We start from the raw sequence: 23,214 nt of genomic DNA, 5'->3' as shown, positions 1-23,214 counted from the left end.
AAGTAATGATGATGGAGGAGATTGACTCAGGTTCCTGCATGCCTGGATCATACAGATTAAAGGGGAGGCAGAGGCAGGCATGCAGGAACCTGTCTATCTCCTCCATCATCACTTCCCCTCTCCCTTCCCCTCAGAGAGTAGGACCCGGGTCAAATAGAAACGCTGTGATGTGGCAGGGCAGCCGCCTGACTCTCAGATTGGAATTCTGGGGGTGATGGGGAGGGCTCTTGGGGCTGCAGTGTGGCCTTCCAGATGAGGTGAACATTGGTGTGGGAATGCACACCCTTCTCACAAGTTTCAAAGGCCGAGCAGGGATGATTTCCAGCAGCTCCACTGTTGAGTAGCTAAAGTCACTTCTGCACCCTCCTCCCCCGCTTTCTTCCAAAGACTTCTCCAGCCCCCACTATTGGGTGTGCTTCCCAGATGGCCTCAGCTGGTCCCCTCACTACTCTACGTCCTTCACTCCATCTAGGCTTGCCTGTCCCCACGTTACCTCTCAGTGATGGTTCTGACTGTGCTGCAGGCAACAGTGAGCTGAGCTGAACTCCATGTGGAGGGAGGAATGGCCAGGAGACCTGCTCCAGAGCACTTTAGGCCTCTGTTCCTACAAAAGCCAGGGGGATCCAAGAACGAGATATTTTAATCAATAAAAACCAGGCAGCCCCAACTTCAATGGATGCACTAAAGAGAATCTGGTAAATAACATTTTGGCAAAAAACAGCATACACCCTAAGTCTGCCCTTGACCTCAATTCTGGGCCTCAGCAAGTGTGGTCAAGTGGGGTGGGGGGGGGTCCTCTCCCCTGAGGGAGAGACTCCTTCCCTCCAGCAGAGATGGCCAAAGAGGAGTTGGACTGCTTTATGAGCTGGTGTTTCGGCACTGGAACCCTTTTGTGAGGAGGTAAAGTAAGGTTTGAGAGCTGGACTATTTGAACAATGGGTAGGGTGTTGGATACTTTGAAAGTGCCTTACAGGGAACCTCTAAAACCCACTTTGTGACCTGCTTTTAATGCCTTGCAATGTCACAGTTCTTTGAAGTATTTGGATTGCAAGGGGAGGAGCAATGATAATCCTGCAAAAACAATAAGTATGAACAAACATTAACTGGAACTGTCCTCAAGTCCTCTCTGCAACACGAGCACTCCAACAAGAGTTAGATATTGTACCCGTTTTACCAATAAGGAAACTGGGGCTCAAAGAAGGTGAATGTCCCACAAAAGGTAAGTGGTTCGAGCCCAGGTTTCCAGGCTCTGAGCATGAGGCTCATAGTACGATATCATGATTTGTATTCTGTTCGGACACAGTTTTTATCTTCAAGAAAGAAAATGATCTCGAAGAAGAAAGGGGGAATGGAATGGGTGCGTTAGCTGTCAGGGCAGTGCTCTTGAGTCACCAGGAGGGGGCAGGAGTCTGCCTTTTTACTAGCCGATGCCTGCTCTCCTTGAACCCCATACCTTTCACTGAGAGGGAACCCAGAGAAAGCAGGCAATTGCCAGTGTGGACTGTGCTGGAGGCAGGCTTCAGGCAGCGAGCATCTGAGAGCCAGGTGCATGGAAGAAAAGCCCTCCCTCGGGGGCCTGCCCCCAGAAGGCCGGCAGCTGCACACCACGTGAGCTCGCACAGGATTTAAACACACACACACAAAAGCCAAGATTTGGGTCCTCCATTGGCCATTATCTAGCCTGTGTCATTTTCTCTCTCTGCTTCTGTTTCTGCATCCATGAAAAGAAATTAAAAACAACTGCCTCACAGGAGTATTGGAATAACCAGGTAAAAGCACTTTACAAACTATGAAATATGCCCACAGGTTAGCTGAGGTGCGTTGGAATGCTGCCCCCTGGTGTCTCTCAGTAGCACATGAGTTGGTGACCAGGTGGCCAAGCGCAGCCTATGCTGGGAGGCTGGGGAAGGGGGAGAGGCTTGGGCTGGCACTGAGGTGGTACCCTAGGAAGAGGGAGATGCCACTGGCCCACTCTCTGGTCAGAGTCACCTGACCTCAGGAAACTCCATCCCAGTGTGATGTGCTTCAAGTGTGGCCTGCCCCCTGGGGTCCCATGTCCTCCAAGGAGAGCCCTACATGCAGGTGCCGAGAGCCCGAGTGTTAGCAATGTGACACAGCTCCCTCAGCCCCGGGGATCATGGTCAGAGTTCCTTCCCAGCTGGACGGCTCAGCATGAGAGTCCGCATACCCCGCCCACACATACCACTTGTTACAGTCACAGCACTGCAGCTCTGCCCAGGAGCACAGCTTTCTGTCCCATTCGTGGCTTGGTGCATCAGGCCAATAATCCGGAGAGGCAGGCAAAACAAATACAGCTTTATCCTCCCTCCCTCACCACTTCCCCTCCTCCCCTGACCCCCGCCAATACACACACCTTTTTTTTTTTTTTTTTTAAATGAAGAAGTCAGCAAGCTTAACTGATTTTCCCAAAGTCACAGTGGTTAAAAACAAAACAAAGTAAAACTCAGAACCCGGTCTTGTGGCTTTAAAACATCACCTCACAGTAATGTTTTCACCAACAGAGATTTTCCATCTCTCTCTCTTTTTAAACGTCTCAGATAGATATATTAAGTCATCACTTTCAATTCTTATTTCGTTTGATTTAATTTTATTTCATTTTTGCTATTACCCCCAATTTGTATTTCTACTCCTCTATACACTTTTTCCTTTCCCTCTCACAAATGGGTTCTTCCTCCAATTTGGTTGGTTGGCTAGTTCATTCATTCATTCATTTGATCAGAGGCTTAAGACAGATTACAATTCTGACCAATAATGTGTTTATGATTTTTTTAAACAAAGTATTTTTTTGTTATTGCTGTTCACAACTCCTGGGACCTCTGGCAATTTATACTAGAGGCCTGATGCACAAAATTTGTGCATGGGTATGTGTGTCCCTCAGCCCAGTCTGCACTCTCTCCAATCTGAGACCCCTTGAAGGATGTCCCACTGCCTGTTTGGGCCTAAACAGGCAGTGGGACATCCCTCTCACAATCCAGGACTGCTGGCTCCTAACTTCTTGCCTGCTTGCCTTCGTGATTGCCCTTAACTGCTTCTGACTGCCAGCCTGATCACTCCCCTGACAGCCTCGTTGATGCCTAACTGCTCCCCTGCAAGCCTGTTTGCCCCTAACTGCCTTCCTCTGCAGGCCTGGGTCCCCCTCAACTGCCCTTCTCTGCAGGCCCAGTTGCTCCCAACTTCCCTCCTCTGCCAGCCTGGTCACCCCTAACTGCTCTCCCCTGAAGGCTTGATTACCCCCAACTGCCCTCTCTTGCAGGCCTGGTTACTCCCAATTACCCTCCCTGCTGGCCATCTTGTGGTGGTCATTTTGTGTCCACATAGGGGCAGCCATCTTGTGTGTTGGAGTGATGGTCAATTTGCATATTACTTTCTTATTAGATAGGGTAGAGGCCTGGTGCATGGGTAGGCCCCATGGTGACCCAAGTGGAGGCCCTGGTATCTGGGATTTATTTATCTCCTATAATTGAAACTTTGTAGCCTTGAGTGGAGGCCTGGGCTTGCCAGGGTGTGCAGAAAGCTTGGCTTCCTCCATTATAGGGGAAACCCAAGCCTCCTTCTCGCTCTGTGGCTGCAGCTATCTTGGTTGGGTTAATTTGCATACTCTCTCCTGATTGGCTTGTGGGTGTAGCTTGTGGGCGTAGCAGAGTGATGGTCAATTTGCATATCACTCTTTTATTAGATAGGATGCTATCTCCCACTCTTGCCATTCTTAAATATATTACTTGCTACTTATGCTTACTTTGTTTTATTTTATTGGCTTCTGACTTGTTTTATATTATTCTGGACTTTAATGGTCACCTTGGAGCTTGATCCCTGCTTATTTTGTATTATTTGTTTATCTACTGTACATGCTTTTGAGTCCTTCATCCAAGTAGATGACAATGATGTCCATCCAGAATTAATCATTTTAGGTCAGTTCTCAACCAGCACATAGAAGTCTGAGGAAACTCCTTATAAGGCTGACAGTAAATCATTGATCCTCTTTCATCTGGATCCTTTGACAACTTTCACATACTCTAATAGTTGGATGATGAAGCAGTGGTGTCCAACAGAACTTCCACCAAATGGAAATATTTTATATTTTTGTACTGTCCAGAGTTGCAACCACTAGCAAAATGTGCTACTGAGAAGTTGCAATGTGGCTTGTGTGACTGAGGAGCTAACTTTTTAAAATTAAATTTACTGGGGCCTTGGCCAGTATGGCTCAGTTGGTTGAGGGTTGTCCCATGCACCAAAAGGTTATTGGTTCCATTCCTGGTCAGGGCACATACCCAGATTGTAGGTTTAATTCCCATTTGGGGTTCATACAAGAGACAAATCATCTCTCTTTCCTTCTCCCTCATCTCTAAAATCAGTAAAAACATATTTAAGAAAAAAATTAGATTTATTGGGGTGGCATTGGTTAATAAGATTATATAGGTTTCAAGTGTTAGATTTCTGTGAAATATGATCTGTATATTGCATTGTGTGCCCACCACCCAAAGTCAAATCATCTTCCATCATTAAATATTTGGCTCTCTTTACCTTTTGTCACCCTCCACCTCCTTTCCTTCTGGTAGCTACCATGCTGGTGTCAGTATCATGAGTTCCAGTTTCCTATCCCACATATGAGTGAAATCAAATGGTTCTTAGCTTTTATAAAAAGTTTAATTAAGTAAAACTTAATGCTTTAAGAAAACTTTGAGGTACTCATGAAAATTATTTTTCAGTTCATTAATGGTAAAATTTACATTAATTGGTTTTTTTCTCACATTAAACTTTCCCATATTCTAAAATAAGCTTTATTTGGTCACATGTTTTTAAACACACTGTTGGATATAGTTGGCTAATATTTTACTTCTAATTTTTTATATCTATATTCAAGCATGAAATAGCCTTATAGCTTTTTTTTTTTTAACCATTATTATCTGACTTTGTAATAAAGGCTACACCAATCTTATTACAAAGAAGAAATTGCTTTCTATTTTCCAGAACAATTTATACCTATCAGGGGATTATCTTATCCTTACAAGTGGGTGGAATTTATCTATAAAACCATCTGATGTGTGACTTTCCAGGAAGTGTGGGTCTTGGATTATAATGTAATTTTAAATTAAACTAGGTTTTCTATTTGTTCTTCCAATTTTGCAATTTCATGTTTTTCTAGAATTTCATCAATTTTAGTAAGTCTCCAAATTACAATTCTTCATCATATTGTTAGTTTAAAACTTTTTGTTGTGTTTGTTTCTTTCCATATTAATTGCATCTTTATGTCTTCTCTTTCTTCCTTTTCTCCATTAATTTGTCCTGCATTTGTATATTTTATAACCTTTAAAAACACCCAGATTGTTTTATGTCTTATTGCTGTACTCTATTTCTCTATTGAAGAATTCAATTTAAGGGTCTCCTAGAGGATAGATGATTTGGGCTTACTCCTCATACGTTATATATTTTTTTTCTTTCAATAGGGCACCTAAAGTCTTACTTCAAAGGAGCACCAGTGGTGGAAATGTCAGGTCCCTTGGTAGCCTGGTGTCAGGAAGGGGTAAGGAGATGTTCTAAGCCCCTCAAATAGCCCAGTTAAGCAGTGATGCAGAATCTTGAGAAATACTCCCTTGATTTCCAAGGTGCAGACATTTTCGTGGATGAAATACTTGTGGATGGAGGCTATCAACTCTCACTTTTACCTTTGAACCTTTATTGAGTCATGCTTTTCCTACCATCTCCTCAGTTTTATTTTTTTAAAGTAGATCGCATGTCCTCTCAATATTCCTAATTTTCTGATCTTCTTTCATAAAACTCTTCCTTTTCTATAGCATTTTTGTTTGTTTGTTTGTTTGTTTGTTTGTTTTTAGAGCTTTTTTAAAAGTTTTCAAGCGTGAGGTGGGAGATCGGATTGGGTTAACTTGGGCACCATCCTACCCTGAACTCATTGATTCTATGAAATTTAAATTGTGGTTAACACTAAACAAGCTCCATTGAGGATCACTAATGATTAAGCCTTCGATTATGTGGGTGATGCCCTTTTGCCTAATGAGAAGATAAAGCACTAACCAGCAAGTTCTTAGGTGGTGTTAAGATTAGTGATTTACTCTGACATCATCTAGTTTGAACATTGCCAGCGTGCCACGAAAATCCTATCTTAGTAATGACAGGAATAGATAACATGTAATATACCAGCTACTGTCCCAAGTACTTTACGTACATTAACTTATTAATTTCTCACAGTAATGCTATGAGGTAATTAATATTTTCATCCCTACATTACAGAAAGGAAAACTGAGCCACAGAGAGTTTAGGTTTGCCCTGAATTGGAGTTGATAAATGATAAGACTGGGGTTTAAACTCGGCAGTCTGGCCTTTTTTAATATATATACTATTTTATTGATTTTTTACAAAGAAGAAGGGAGAAGGATAGAGAGCTAGAAACATTGATGAGAGAGAAACATCAATCAGCTGCCTCCTGCACACTCCCTACTGGGGATGTGCCCGCAACCAATGAACATGCCCTTGACCAGAATCAAACCTAGGACCTTTCAGTCCACAGACTGATGCTCTATCCACTGAGCCAAACCGGTTTTGGCAGCAGTCTGGCCTCTTAACCACTCTCCATACTACCTTCTGAAGCTCAGCAAAGATTATTGTGTGACCCCCTCCCCACCCCCAAATATAATTGTACTGTCATATCTCCTCACAGGAGACTACCAAACCTTCTCCCTTATCTCATTATCATTATAACCTGTGTCTTGGTTTTATCTTTTGCACAGTGACAGGAGTTGGATTTAGGAGACCTTAGAGATAATTACTCCTGCACGCCCTCCCCCCACCCCCACTGGGGATGGAGCCCACAACCCAGGCATGTGCTTTGACTGGGAATCGAACTGTGACCTCCAGGTTCATGGGTCGACGCTCAATCATTGAGCTATGCTGGACAGGCAATAAAAATATATTTGAAAGAAAGAAAGAAAGAAAGGAAGAAAGAAAGGAAGAAAGGAAGGAAGGAAGGAAGGAAGGAAGGAAGGAAGGAAGGAAGGAAGGAAGGAAGGAAGGAAGGAAGAAAAAGAAAGAAAGAAAGAAAGAAAGAAAAAAATACCAGAAGAAAGAAGAATAAAACAAGAAGAACTAAAGAAAGAGCGCTTGTGTCGCTCTGGCTTTCGTGAGTCTTTCGTTCTGTATTTCTGCCTTTCGATTCTCTCTGCTTTCGCGCTTGTCTGGCTCGAATTCTTCCCCCCCAACCCTTCTCCCTCCCGTTTTTCCTCCCCCTAACCCTCCTCTTCTATAATCTTCCATGATATAATAAGACATCCTCTGAATATAAGACCTAGTGCATGGAAATATAAGACATCCCCTGAAAATAAGACCTAGCGCAACTTTGGGAGACAAAATTAATATGAGACACTGTCTTATTTTCGGGAAAACTGCATGTCTAAATTCTAAGGGACCCCATGAGACTTGCCACCAAGGGAGCAAACGGCAGCAGCAGCTCATCCAGGCTAACCCCCTAAACCTATCCCCAAGGCCCCCTTTTCTCTGACTCCCCAGTGAGCCCACAGCAGCCTCTCCGAGGCTCACTTCTTTCCCATAGCATGGCTCAAGAGCCGAAGCAGCCCCTCCTAGGCTCTTTCCTATTGCTGCTTCTATTCTAGGTCCTTCCTTGTTTCACTGTCCTCAGCTTTAATAAACAAACTCTCAAAACAAAGTATTTCTTAAAAGAAAAGAAACTGAAGCCACAATTAAAAAAAAAAAAAGGAAGTAAGCAATGTTTGAGTCAACGTACTGGTAAGTGAGGTTGGCGAGGAGAGCAAAGGAGGAAATGAGGGTCTTACTGGAGGGCTTGGAAATTATATGCACATGCCATACAAAAACAAAAAGGAACAGAACGAAACAGTCCAAGTCATAAAGATGTCAATTTTATCTATAGGATTTTAATGGAAGTCCAACAGGGTGTTGTGTTGCGTTTTATTTGGTTTGGAACTCGACCATCTGATCTCAAAATTGATTTGGGAAGGCAGAGGGCCAAGAAAAACTGAGAAGCAATTTTGAAAAAGTACAAGGTGGAAGAACTTGCCCTGTCAGGACTTATTATGAAAATATTTAGTAGTGAACACAATAGGGTTGGGGCAAAAGGATAGATCAGTAGAGCAGAACAGAGAGTGGAGCCACTGCTCATCCATGCTTGGGGACACACAGGCAGAGGTGATGTTACAAAGCTGGATGACAGGACAGCTGTTTAATAAATGAGTCCTAGGAACAACTTCTATCCACGTGAAAAATACGAAATTAGATTTCTACCTTAAATCTTATAGATTTAATCCAGGTGGATTAAAGAGCTAAAAGCAAAAAGCAAAACTTTGAAACACAAGATGAAAATAAAGAAAAATTCTTTATGACCTTAAGATGAAGGAGTGCTTTTAAAACACACGCACAAAATGGAAACCATAAAAATTGATCATTTTGACTACATTAAAATTGGCTTCTACACCACAAAAGGCTACTATCACAAGGTGAAAAATAAGCCATAGCCTGGGGTGAATATAATATGTAAGAAAATCACTCAAGTTAATTTTAAAAAGCTAGCACAGGGGGAGATGGACAGAGAATATAAACTGTCGATTCATAGAAGAGGAACCCCAGAAACTCCAAGTACAGAAAAATGATTGCTCTCACTATTAATCACAGAAATACAAATCAAAATAATAATAAAATACCATTCACACCCACCAGATCTGCGGAAATTTATGTCAGCCAATGCCAATGTTAGCAAAGATACGCTTAATCACAGAGCCTCGTTCACTGCTGGTGGGACTGTAAGTTGATACCAGTACTTTGGAGAGCAATTTTGCAATAACTAATAAACTCGTAGGTGGTCATGTCCAGAAAATGCACTCTGAAGCATATATCCTTGTATGTGTGCACAGGAAAAATGGATTGAGCTGCAGCATGGAAACAGCCTAAATGCTCATCGACAAGAGAGTAAATGCCTAAATTGTGTTATATAATGAAATGCAACAAGCATTGTTAGCACAGATAAATATCTCATCATTGCAATGCTAAAAAGGAAATGCTCATTGCTGAAGATTTTAATTCTATGTATACACTCATAGTTTAAAAGCCAGCATAATACTGCTGAAACTGGTTTGGCTCAGTGGATAGAGCATCGGCCTGGGGACTGAGAGGTCCAGGTTCAATTCCGGTCAAGGGCATGTACCTTGGTTGTGGGCACATCCCCAGCAGAGGGTGTGCAGGAGGTGGCTGATCAATGATTCTCTCTCGTCAATGTTTTTAACTCTCTATCCCTCTTCCTTCTTCTCTGTAAAAAATCAATAAAGTGTATTTTTTTTTTTAAAGCCAGCATAATACCTTAAACTGTTTATGGATACATGTCCTATTTAATAAAGACAGAATATGCAAATTGACCATAGTTCAGCAACAAAGATGGCAGCACCCACAGCCAATAAGGAGGGGATATGCAAATTGACATGACAAAGCGAGAGGCAGAAGGCAGCTCCAGCCAGAGCGAAGGCGGTGGCAGCAGCCAGGGGAAGGAAGGCCTATTCTTGCTGCATTGGCCTCTAATCTATATATTGAATATATAAAAGCCTAAGCAACCAGCCAACCGGCTGACCGGTTGATAGCTATGATGTGTATTGACCACCAGGGGGAAGATGCTCAATGCAGGAGCAGAAACCACAGGCATGGATACATGGAACAGACTGATGAATGTCAGACAGAAGGGGAGAGGAAAGAGGGTGGGGAGAGATTAAACAAAGATCGTATATGCATAGTAGAGATCCAGTGCACAGATTTGTGAAGTGGTGGGGTCCCTTGGCCTGGCCTGTGGGGATCAGGCCAAAACTGGATTTCCAATATCCCCTGAGGGGTCCTGGATTGTGAGAGGGTGCAGGCCAGGACAAGGAACCCCCCCAGTGCATGAATCTGTGCACTGGGCCTCTAATACATTTATAAAGATATGTAAAAATATTCATAAGAATGATGGACACTGAGTTCAAAACAGCACTTAGCTATGGGAAATGAGGGAGGAGAATGGGATGGGGAGTAATACAGGGAGAAACCCAGCTATCTCTTTAATATTTACTCTCATTAAAGTAGAAAGACCTGAAACAAATAAGGCAATCTGCTAAAATTTGTCCATGGTAGAATTGCATTTTCCATCCATTTTGAAATTAGGGGTGGCCTAGAGATTTACTTTGGCCAATGAACTGGAGTGGAAGGGACTTATGTTTCTGGCCTCATTCATGAGCCAGTGCACAAGAGCTTTGGTCAACATGGCAGTGCAAAGACAGAGCTTTGTCCTCAAGTCCATGAGCAAGCACACTATCCCCAGGCAACCCATAGAGGACATAGAGGTAGATGAGTGAGAAATAAACCTTTGCTGTTTTAAGCTTCTGAAATTTGGGGATGTTTGTTACCCCAGCACAACCAAGTTCATCCTGACTGATACACCTGGAAGTGAGTCCACAAGGGTCCACTGTATTAGTCTTTGGTTTTTAGCTACGTGTTAAGATATTACAAATAAAATTCTAAAACAGTTTTAAAACTGTGATGACCTCATCATATTTCTCAGTTCATAGCACATTTTCTTCACTGGTCTGTGCAAGGGCCCACTCTTATTTAATAAGTACTTTAGACTTGGGATGGAAGCAAAGCTGAACTACAGGACATCTTCATCAGAGGAAGGAATGATGAGTTCACACTTCCAGCATGAGTCCAGGTTCCCCCCCCCTCCCCCCTGCTGCTCTCTGCTAGCCATTAGCTTGTGACAGACAGAAGAAACCCCATTGTAAAGTCTTAGCTCTTCTTCAGAGAAACGCAAACAAGAATTGTGAGAAATGCAATGGCCCCAACTATTGCTGACCCTTTGTATGGCTTTTAGAAAAATGGTTTCCCCCTTTGCTCCCAGTTCTCTGACGTGTCTGAGGGCAGTAGGCTTGTCCCCGGGGAGCCCCTTCCCTGCCCCCTTGGAGCCAGCACCTGCCCTCCACCCGCCCTGGACCAGGAACTGTTCCCCCAGATTCAAGTCACCTTTGTAAGAAATGCTAATAAAACGTTCCCACACCTCTTGGATTCCAGGTTCCTTTTTTGGGCTGCTTGCAAAACCCTTGGGAGTTAACCTCCCTCCACCACCACCACCCCCCCCCCCCCCCCCAGCCCGAAAGAGTGTGGGGAGAGGGGCAGAGTGCCGGGAGAAGGAAAAGAAACCCCTTGCTCTTGGCCAGTTCTGTTCCGTGCTATGCAGCGAAACACAAGCGGTGCCTTAAGTCACCGTGAAACGCGATGCCTTTGAGAAGTTCCGTGGAAAGAATGACATCATGACCAACCACTCCCCCACCCCACCTTTTTTCCAGTGGGAGTGAGAAATAAATAGACTGACACATTTTCCAGTCAGGGAGCAGTTCTGGAGAGCAAGTTTACCTTGGCACGGGCTCTCAGGTGGGGCTGTGAGAAACTTTATCTGTACTTGCCCAGTAAACAAGGAGCCTTCAATCTCCCTGGAGCCTTGGCCACTGAGCAGGTGACCGCAGGAGGCAGGTGAGCAGGGTGAGCTGAGGGCTGCCAGAGCCACTGCAGAGCCGGCCTGGCCCAGGAGCAGGCTGTTTTGGGTAAATATCGCCTAAAGTGTGGTGGACAGACTCATGTACTGACTCTTGGTTGCCAAGAGACATGCCATCAGGTCTACCAGGTTCACAGGTAAAGTTGCCATCCCTTACTTTGATGATTCCGACCACATACGGTCACCTGGGGATCTCATTAAAACGCAGCTTCTGACTCAGGAGACAGGGCCAGGGTGGAGAAATTGCATTTCTAGCAAGCTGCCCGGTGATGCTGGTGAAGATTGGTCCAAGGACCACACTGTGAGCTGGCAAAATCTCAGTGTTCAGGTGACCGTGTGCATTGTATGCAGTTGAAATAGCTCTGTGCCAGGTGCTGTGCCAGGTGTTTTCTGTCACCTAGCTCTTGTACTCTTGACACCAGCTCTGCAAGGGGGGCGTTCTTGTCCCTGCCCTCTCCTTGGCAGGCAAGGAAATGAAAGCTGAGAGAGGTTAATTTGTGCTATGTGTGTGCCATCTCCAAGAGATGTTATTACTACCTTCCCTTCCCTTCCCTTCCCAGTGATCTGAAATAACCCAAAGACAAAAGACAGCAAACACCCCATGGGAGGGCTGAGTATTGTCTGCTTGTGGCAATTGGCCCTCCTGACACCTGAGAATGAGTAATTCATTTTGTAGAGAACTATCAGGTCCAAGCACAGGAATTCAGGAAGCCTAGAATCAGCGTTTGACCTAGGAAGCCCCAGCCTCCACAGGTTCTCAGAAAGGTGAACAAGTGTGGCTTTCAAACCCCTCCAGTGCTGATATGTTCATCCATAGGACATGTTGTTTGAGGTTCTTCTTTTAAAATATATATTTTATTAATTTTTTGCATAGAGGAAGGGAAAGGGATAGAGAGTTAGAAGCATCAATGAGAGAGAAATATCAATCAGCTGCTTCCTGCACACTCCCAACTGGGGATGTGCCCACAACCAAGGTACATGCCCTTGACCGGAATCGAACCTGGGACCCTTGAGTCTGCAGGCCAACGAGCCAAACCCGTTAGGGCTCGTTTGAGGTTCTTAATACCAGGAGGAGATGCTTTGATGAGTCAGCTTGGAAAGAATGCCGCTTGAGGGCCATTCAGGACTGCAGGAGGGGGAGATGACCCAGCTTGTGGAAGCACCAAAGTGAAGGCGGTTATAACCAACTGACCCACCCAGAGATAAATAATTAAATGCCTCAGAGAACTGCGATGTGCCCTTGTAAAACCCAGCAGCCTTCAGGTATGAACTTGCATCATGTCTGGATCTCAAGGAGCAAGGTAGCCCGGCTGGCTGCACGCTGCACTCAGGGCCACGTGGGGAAAGCCCAGGAGTCTCCCCTCAGACCCTGGAAGACCTGGACTGTGGTGGCCACTCTACACGTCAGGCTGCTCCAGGACTCCATTCGCACTAGAACCTCATCCACAGCGGTTCTGAGATGAGACCAGCGGAAGAGGAAGGACCAGGCCCTCTGGAGTCCCATCACAACTCCCTCCCGGGACATTGTGACACAGAAGAACCTTCTCAGAGAGGCAAGTCCTAAGACAAATTGAAGACCTGCAAATAAGTCATGTTATTTACATATTACATCATTCTAGGAAGTATGTGAGGGAGTTTACAGAGACCACATAAATCAAACAAGGTTTAAGACTTAACAAGAGATCCTGGCCATGTGGCTCAGTGGTTGAGTGTCGACCTTTGAACCAGGGAAGTCACAATTCAATTCCCAGTCAGGGCACCTGCCCAGGTTGTGGGTTCAATCCCCAGTGGGGGTTGGGGATGTGTGCCAGGGGCAGCTGATCAATGATTCTCTCTCATCATTGACGTTTCTACTTCTCTCTCCCTCTCCCTTCCTCTCTGAAATCGATAAAAATACATTTTTAACAAATAAGAAGAGAAAAGATTAAGAGGAGGGTAAATAAAAGGTGAAAGAGGACAAAGTCTGGTGTGGTCAGAATCTTCTCAAACACGGTAAGGTCCATGCACTTGGACTAAGGTACCTTCAACTCAAACCCCGACTTCTTAACCTAAAAACCAAAAGTGCAAGAAAAGCACATACAGAGCTCACTGTACATCTGATGTAAAAAACCAAAAACAAAAAAAAACAAAGCAGCTGCTTCAGAGAAGCACATCCGTTCCTGATGCTGAGCTCCCCCCACCCCGCCCCCCGCAAGGCCTCAACGGGGCAAGCAGAGGACACAGTGGAATGTCACGTGTGTCCTCGACACCAGGTCGTCTCGTGGGAATGTTTCCTATAGCATCCCAATGCATGCCGGTAGCCATGCCAATGCCTCGCCCGTGGAGAGAAATTATGGAAGACTCCAGAATGACCCCTGCTGAGCTGACTTAGTCCCAGGCTAGAAACCAGAAGCTAGGAACTGCTTTGGTAATCTGCCAATTTCTGAGCACCCCATTCCACCCTTTCTCTCTGAGAATCTGAATGTGGTCTTCTCCCCAGGTCTGGCGCACCTTCACTCAATGCATGAATCCCTGGCACTCCCAGCAAAATGGAAGACCTTGAAGGGCAAGACAGAGGACACAGGATGGAGCCCGAATACAGCCTAGGAGCAGTGATCTTCCCACAGTGACGTGTGGAGCAGGGGGCAGCCTTCTCTCTTAGGGCAAGCATGGGCCGACCAGCCGGAGGCCCAAGGGCTGCCCTGAGTTCACCACTCACTGTCAGAACTGAGAAAAGGCGCCTCCTCTCTCTGGACCCTTATGCTGTTGCCTGAGAAATGGGGACGATGGACCAGCCCCTAATCTGTCCCTTCCCTGAGGGTCCCCCAGCTGCACCCTCTGCAATGCATGGCGAACGGAGGAGAGGCAATGAAGGAGCCTTGTGAACGTGGAGGTCTGTGATGGACATAAAAACCTGTCACCTGGGTCCCCTTTCACAGATTGGAGGACCTGCTGCCCAGCTGAGTGAGTGGGGCCAGCAAACTGCCTCCAGCTGTCAGCTCCATCAAGGCCGGCTTCTGTGGGCAAAGAGCCCCTCTCCCGAGCCCAGGCCCTTTCCCAGGACAGCCCACAGATAGGGCTGAGAGAGGCAGGGGAACAAAGGCCAGGCATTTTGTCGCAATGCGGGACCCTCGGACGGGAAATATTTGCTCCAAAGCTCTGCCTAGGCTCGGCTGGGATTTGTGGGGCCGCATCTCAATTAAACATCTCCCTCTCTCTCTCTCTCTCTCTTCCTCTCTCTTCCTCTCTCTTCCTCTCTCTTCCTCTCTCTCTCTCTCTCTCTCTCTCTCTCTCTCTCTCTCTCTCTCTCTCTCTCTCTCTCTCTCTCTCTCTCTCTCTCTCTATCTCTCGGCCCAGCCTGCTATTCCCCTCTTCCTTCTATGGATGCTGGTCCCAACCCCCATCTCCGCATCTGCCACGGAAGAACCCAATCTGCAACAGGGCCTGGCACCCAGGGCTTCGAGGCTGTCTGCACCCAAACAGCTGCTACCAGTGAGTTCTGGAGCCTCCTCTTCGCATCGCCTCCCCTCATCTCCACTCCCGGGCGGGTCCGGCAGCAGCCCCTCGCTGACCCCCCTATCTCCCATTCAGCCCTCCTCTCTTGCTATCAGGTCATCCCCAGGGTGCCTCCCGCGGCTCCCTGCCATTGCCCTGCAGAAGGAGGGGAAGGCCAGGCATTCCGGAATGGCACCCGTCCCTCACACCTGTTTTCCCTGAAGTCACTGGGAGGAGGTGTTCGTTGCTGCTTGTGACAAATCCCCAAACACAAACAAAGGTGGTACAACAAAGCGCACGGGGCGAGAGGCCTCTGTTTCTGTTTGGATTTGGGATCCAGAAAACAGAGCACTCGTTCAGCCGCCGCGCTGCCGCCCCTGGCACGCGAGGGCCGGTGCTTGTGCGGACACGTGGCGGTCCCGGGAACAAAAGGCTGGGCGACGTGCTGGCAGCGGCCGCCACGCTGTTTCTTAAGGTTCCCAGTTGAACAAATAGCTTTAAGGTGCCAGTGTCCCCGCGTGTGGCAGGGCGGGCTGTGAAGGTGGGAGACGGCGAGCCTGCCTGAGAGGGCCAGCGTAACCACCCTGGGCAGCCACCGAGGGCGGCCACTCCCACAGCTGGGTGCATCCAGCCCGGGCCTCGGCTGGGGTGAGACCCGGTGCAAATTATCTAAAAACGTGCTGCTGAGAGGGAGCCTCGGGATAGCAACCCTATCTGGCACCGTTCTCTCCTGAGGGAACTGGCCTGGCCTCTCTTCCTTGGCAAACAAAAGGGGGCTGCTGACTCTGTTCAAGTTTTCCCGTGAACAGGCAACCAAATGAAATTGTGGTTGTGGCTTTTATTTTCCCTTCCCTACTGGCCATCTGCAAGCAGATCCAACAGGGGAGAGTTTGATACTGCCCCTTTCTGCCAAGGCGGACCAGCGCTTGCCACTGTGGCTCCCCTATTGAGCGAGGAGCTGAGGGCAGGGATGTCAGACCCATTTTACAGAAGAGTAAACTGAGTTTGTTCTCTTATTACGCACGTCAGACGACATCAGATGGGGTGTGTAATTCATTCGGTGTTTATGTCTTCTTCTTTTTAAATGGTGGCGGGGCAATGCCATGAGAATGGCCCTGGTGCGCGGGTGGGGAGGGGATCCTGTCCAGCGTGGAACTGGGAGTGAGTGAGTCAGGGCTTTGGCGCGCTCTCCCACCACCCCCAAATGAAAGAGAGCGTGAGACCAGGAGAGGGGAACGCCACCCCAAAGACTCAAACACACAAAATGCTCTGGCTTTTTTCAATAGTGACTTCAAGGAATTAAAGAATTAGCGTGGAAAACAGTCTCAGGAGAACTGCCTTTCGCCTTTCTGGTTTCCTTTCCTGAGCCGAGGCCTGGCTACGGAGGAACAAGACAGCTGGGTGCGGGCTGAGAGGCAGCCTGGAGTCCTCCGGCTTCAGGAGTCAGGGCAGAAGGGGCGGGAAGCCAGCTGCCCGCTGCCCTCTGTAGCTGACAGGCGGTCACATCACTGGCTCTCCAGGCCCGTCAGGTGCCACCCTGTCGCTCACTGGGCTTAGACTCCCTCGTGAAGCCGGTGAAAAGGCATTTGGCCTCCCTTACCATCACCTGTCATCTGCTCTGCTCTGGCTGGCGCAGGGCCTTGCGTTGGGTCAGGGCCACCTCTCCGGTGCACACCTGGACTTCCGGGCCTGGCCTGGCCTGGCAAGGGCACTGGGTGCCCGGAGCCAACCTGTAGGAGTCAGTCCCCTTCAGTCTGAAGCTCTGTCCCTTCTTAAGCAGGGAGGAAGAAAAGAGTCTGCTGAGACCATTTTTACTTCCCATTGGTCACTGCAGGTCATTCATTAAAATGTTGTTGTCGCATCCCAGCTGAGGACAAGGATTCTAACCAGATCCTCCATAGGGCTGTGACCAATAGGGAAAGCCATTCTATATTTTATTGATTTTTTTTACAGAGAGGAAGGGAGAAGGATAGAGAGCTAGAAACATTGATGAGAGAGAAACATCGACCAGCTGCCTCCTGCACACCCCCAACCGGGGATGTGCCCGCAACCAAGGTACATGCCCTTGACCGGAATCGAATCCGGGACCTTTCAGTCCGCAGGCAGATGTTCCATCCACTGAGCCAAACCGGTTTTGGTGGGAAAGTCATTCTAGATGGGTGCCCACTGCTTGCACACACCCAGCCCTTCCGAGGGTTCACTTCCTTCTTCGTCTTACATTGGCATGGTTTCCCTCAGACTTGATACATTAGCTGTTAACCATTGGTTGCCTCGGAGACCACAAAGATCTTGCCTCTCACCCACCCACCCCGCCTGGATGCTGCTATTTGACGGAGGCCTGGAGGTATTATGAGCAGGTCATTCTCACCATAGTGCGAATTGATTTGTCAGATCAAGTTCTCTTGCCTGGCAGCTGCCTGCGGTTATGGAGCTGGAGAGTGAACAGATGAATGTGTCAATGGAAAAGAAAAGGAAGCTTTTGGAGTTTGGGAAGCTGTCCTGTTGTTGTTTTTGAGATCAGTGGGTGCCAGGGGCCGGTCGAAGAGAAGTGTGAAAGAAGAGGGAATGGAAAGGGGAAGTCTCAGAACACACATTTCACATAAACCCAATTTGACCTATTTAACACTTCTGCTTGGTCCCCACCCGCCACAGAAGACATGCTGATGTTCACTCAAATAATGCACAGGTGACGGAAACTGGATTGGTTTGGCCAACAGAAGGGACAGGAGTGTTTTCCTGCTAGAAATTCTGTGCACGGTCCATTCTGCAGAGCACATGGCCTCTACTAACAAACAAGAATTCCAGTTAGCATGTGGACTGGAAGTGGTGGGCACTCCAGTGCCCCCTCCCACGATCTAGATTCTTTTGCTCACTTCCCAACACCTCCCCCCCCCCCCCCCCCCGCACTTCCTCAACCCTGTGCTTTTGTTTGTGGTGTTCCTGTTGCTAGGATGGCCCTTCTCTGGCTCCTACGCATCCTTTGAGGCCAACTCGGTGGCATCCTTTCCCTTGAGCTTCTCCTGATGCCATTCATTTGTTCATTCAACAAATGTTTCCTGAGTGCCTACTGTGTGCCAGGCACTCTCCCAGGTGGTCAGCACATCTCCCCAAGACAAGAGTAATCACAGCACCCCCTCCTTTCCAAGGTCACATGCCTCTACTGCTGCAGTTATCATAGGTGGATCGTACAGGAGGCTGGCCTCTGGTCCTTCCAGTCTCCCCAATGACCAACACCATGCCCTGCTCTAGAGGCAGCTCCTGATTTATTTAGAAAAGGAACTTGGGAGCAGCAAATCTGGAAGGAAGGATGGAGACTCGGGGTCTTCTACGCAAACTGCTCGTGCAAAGCAAGTGCGCCTTTTCCATTCAGCTTCATGATAATGTCTTGAAGCTGTTCACTAGGGCAATTTAGAAAACATCTTAAAGCTGTGTTAGCCTTGCCCTAACCGGTTTGGCTCAGTGGATAGAGTGTAGGCCTACAGACTGAAAGGTCCCAGGTTCGATTCCGGTCAAGGGTATGTACCTTGGTTGCTCAGTAGGAGGTGTGCAGGAGGCAGCTGATTGATATTTCTCTCTCACCGATGTTTCTAACTCTCTATCCCTCTCTCTTCCTCTCTGTAAATAATATATATATTATATATATAAAAAGCTGTGTTGGCCTGTCAGCATGTGTGTTGTTTGGAATGGTTGGGGGTGATGGAGATGGGAGGGAACAGAAGTTCTCCTAAAGCGATTCTTGGAAGCAACACCTCTGGTCCATACTGGGTGCTTACTGCCCGCCAGGTGAATTGTCGAAAGGGCACGAAGGTGTAACATGGACCCAGCTATCTGATCTCCAGGTTGGGCGCCGTGTGGGTGTGAAGCACACCTGGAACTCCAGCGGCCCAGTGGGAGCTCGGGTTGCAGGTCGGGGAGCTGGCAGAGGCATTCAGAGGAGCTGCTCCTCTCTGCATAATTCACGCTGGCTCCTCTGAGGAGGAGCAGTGGGCGTGAAATCGCAGGGACACAGCCCTGGAGGAAGCTAGCCGACATCCTGTCGATCTGAAAAGAAAACTGAAAGTGCTTTTCTTCACAAGAAACTACTGTAAGTGTATTCCTCTTTTTTCATCGCCCCCTTTTCCCCCCCAGGTACAGTGGAGTTTCTCGGGCCCAGAGCTGTGGGTGAACCGTCCTGGGGGTGGGGTGGACGGGCCGAGAGGAATGAGGGACATGTGGATTGTTCCGTGGCCCGTGCTCTTTGTCTAATCTGGGGAAGGTATCTGCCCGAGGGAGCCCGCCCCAGGAGCCTGGCTATAGGACATGTGTCCTGGCGATAGCAACCTCTCCTCTGGCTGTTGGCGCGCATTCCTGGGGAGCTGTGGCGAGAGAGAAAGCATGCTCGGGTCAGAGCCGGGACAGGAATGTGAGTATTTCCTTAATTGGACGCGAGAGCCTTGAACTGGTTCCAGGCTTAGTGTTTTCTTTTAAGGGCCTGGACCCTAAAGATTCCATAGTTTTCTTTCTCTGAAAAATCCCTTTGGTTCAAAGGCCCCTTGGGAGACATAAAGAGAGAGCCAGGGCTCGCGCTCTTTGATATTTGGGAAGGCAAGCGTTCACGAGCTGCCAGATCCCAGGCTGCTTCTGGGGGCGAGAGGGTTTCTGGGCAGAAAGAAGGAGGCTCCCGCTGAGGTGGCACATGGCGGGGGTACCCACAGGCTTTAGATTGGGCCGCAGAGCTCTGATGATAGGCTGCAAAGCACTTTCCTCCAGAGCATTTATAGAAGCAATTTCTCCCAGCCTTATTAGCACCCTGAGAGCTCAAAAGAGACGTCTATTGCCTGCTTTATTGCTTCAGGAGTCTGAAACACAGAGGTCATGCAACTCGCCTGAGGATGCGCAGCAAAGCAAATGAAAGGCTGGAGGATCTGGGGTGGTGGGTTTGGGTTGCTCTGTGGACTGCTAATTCCCAAACAGCCATGCTCACGCCCTCAGGCCCTGCCCCTCCATCCTGTGTCCAGAGCCCAGCTGGACGCTTCTGGGAGGCACCAAAGACCGGAGGGACTTGGAGAGGAAACTGGGGAGACACTAGGACCACAGCAGTGCCCAACAGGCAAAGCTTCACTATTTGCCTCTGTTGTGTGCCTCCCCCCCCCCCCCCCCCCCCCCCCGCAAAAGCTGGAAACTTCGGTCAAGGGGCTCCAGGGGAAAATGGGGCAGTCTGTGGTTAAAATGAGTGAAACACTGAAGCAGATGCAATCATCTCTGCTGAACCCCCTTTTCCTCCCCCCAACACCTTAAAAACAAGCTATGTGTCTGCTCAGTGCTTTCCAACTCACCAAGTGTTTTCATAACATTATCTCATTTCAGCCTCACATCAACCCACACACATTCTTGCCTTTCAGATTTCTTATGTACTCAAACAAGTTTCACCGAAAAATCGGCTAGAAACTCCCCTTCTCCTCCTCCTCTTCTTCTTCTTCTTCAATCCCAGGCCTTTGACTGATACCTTTAAGAAGCTTCCAGATTCCCCGGGTGGGAAATTTGTTTAGTATTTTGCTAGCGGGTCCCCAAGAATGGACACCAGTAGTTCTGGACTTTGCTATTGGAACCCACACTTTTGTATCTAGTTTATAGTTCAGCCGTGAAAACAAACCAACAAAACCATAGAGGCCAGGGTAAGTGCAGTATTGTGGGAAAGGCACATAAGCCCCAGAGTCAAATACTGGCTCAGCCATTGGAGAGCCTTGCAGTCTTGCCCAAGGTTCTTAACATCTCAGAGCCTCTCTTCCTCCATCTGTAAAATGGGGCAATGGCGCTTATGTCTTGAAGTTGTCGTGAGGCATAAATATGCTAACAGCTCTAGGTGTGCCTCACTCAGCAAACAGTTACTCAGTGAAGTTCCTTACAGCTAGCCAAAGCACCAGTTGCCCCATGACTTGGCAAGTTAAGTGCAAGGCTATCTTTTTGCAAGCCAGAGGGGAGAAAAGGTGTAGGAATGTGTTGCTAAATGAATTTTAATGGGGACATTTTTACTCGAGGAATCATTAGCTACATGTCCTGCATACATGGCACAGGAGGTAACTCTAATCCTACATAATAAAAGGCTAATATGCAAATGTCCTAATGGTGGAATGACTACCAGGGGGCAGACACTCAGTGCAGGAGCTGCCCCCTGGTGGTCAGTGTGGTCCCACAGGAGGAGCATTGCTCAGCCAGAAGCTGGGTTCACAGCTGGCGAGCATAGCAGCAGTGGTGGGAGCCTCTCCTGCCTCCGTGGCAATGCTAAGGATATCCGACTGACAGCTTAGGCCCACTAAGCCATCAGTCAGACATCCCCCCAGGGCTCCTGGACTGCGAGAGGGCATAGGCCAGGCTGAGGGACATCTCCAAGTGCACAAATTTTGTGGACCAGGCCTCTAGTAAGACATAAAGCTTGGTACCTTTATTATTTTTTAAATCCTAATTTTAGGTGAGGGAGAGAAGGAGCTGGAAAACTGGACTTGTGTAATGTTGGAAAACAAAGCAGTTCTGATTACACTTGGATTTTTATTGAAGCAGAATTGCAATTCAACTCTTTTGTTTGTGGGACAACGGTGGGAGGCAGGAGGGGGTGCAGAGGGCTCTGACTGAGTATTTAGTTCATTGATCTGCACATAGTAGATGCTCATTAAATGTTGGCGGTTGGCTGAGGTGGTTGAGAGAGTCCAGATCGTGTACTTGACTTCTGTTGCTGACTTCTTGGCAAGTGCAATGCGAGATGTAGGGTTGTGGTGGAAAGAACATTTGACCATCCCCGTGAAGGCCTGTGTTCAGGTTCCATCTACACCACTTAATAGCCTGGTGACCTTGGACCTGCCATTTAATCTCTCAGGTGTCTTCTCACCTGTAAAATGAGGAAACTGGATTAGGTGATGTGGAAGGTCTCTTTCAGCTCTAAGTTTCTGGGGCTCTAGGTAACTTCATTCCCTTGTGTTTCTTTTTTTTTTTCATTTATTCAAAAGCAGTGGGATAGGAACCTATCTCAGAGGGTGTTAAGAAGAAACAGTCATTCTGCATGACCAATGCCCCTCTCTTTAAAAATCCGAAGGAAGTGCAGTAACCCAGAACAACGTAACAGAATAGCTCTGTGATCTTTGGCAAATCCCCTCATTTATTTCAGCCTGTTTGAATATTTGTAAACTGGGGACTGTTAGTTGTGCTGTGTCACTCTTATTATGTTCGTTGGAGAGCTGAGTTTATGAAGAAAATGCTTTGAAAAAACCGCAGGATACTATATAAAGTATTCTGATTGAGAAATGGCATACTTGCCATAGATGTATCCAAGTTCAGCCCCTTGCCTCCAGTGTTTTCAAATGAATGGATGTGCCACTGTGGTCTCAGAAGGGAAACAGAAAGTGTAGATTTGGGGGTCACAGCCCAAGGCTTGGTTTCTACTCCAACGTACTGACTGAGGTGAAATTTACTTAAAATGGGCATTCCCCCAGCATTTCCCTTAGGGTAGGCACCTCAGTGTTCTCCAGCATAGGGACTTGTTCCGGAGGCTGGCTCTCTGCTGGTGGCAGTCTTACTTCCCACCCTCTGCTCCAATCTGAGGCCATTTCAATACTTCAGGGGTATATGGGTGTGTGAGGATGGGACTCTTTCTGAGCTTTTAAAGTGTCACAAAGCAATAAACACAAATATATAAGGCAGGCAGGGCTGTTGGTACGTAAAAGTCGTGAGACAAGTCCTTTCATCCAGGTCTTGCCAGGGGTTGCTACTGGGGAGAAATGGGAAGAGGCATCAGTGCTGCTTGCCCAGGACCTAGCTCTGGGCTCCCCAAGTCCCAGCCTAGAAACCCATTGGCTCCTCCTGTGGTCACCTACAAGTTATTCCCAGCCTGTGAGAAGCTCCCCATCCTATGCAGAAGGCACAACAGCCAGTCCCCAGCAGTCAGCCACCCCTGGAGCATCCCAATCAGCTCCTGTCCGCAGAAGTATTGCCCTCCAGAGGAGCAGAATTGGCAGGAAAGTCAATTTCTGATTTAACTCTCGGGTGGTGAATGGGGAGAAGTTTCTGAATTTCACTGCGGGGAGGGAACAGCTAGGGGGTTTGTCCTGAAGCTGCCTTTTCCTAGAAAGTACAGTTTTTACTCAGAGTGTATATATGAATGACTAAAAACAGCAAAAATTATTTTTAATTATTCTTATCCA

This window comes from Pipistrellus kuhlii, unplaced genomic scaffold (assembly GCF_014108245.1).
Source record: "Pipistrellus kuhlii isolate mPipKuh1 unplaced genomic scaffold, mPipKuh1.p scaffold_m20_p_13, whole genome shotgun sequence".
In the NCBI taxonomy this organism is placed as follows: Eukaryota; Metazoa; Chordata; class Mammalia; order Chiroptera; family Vespertilionidae; genus Pipistrellus; species Pipistrellus kuhlii.
The sequence above is the reverse complement of the archived record's forward strand: the minus strand, read 5'-3'. Positions refer to the sequence as shown.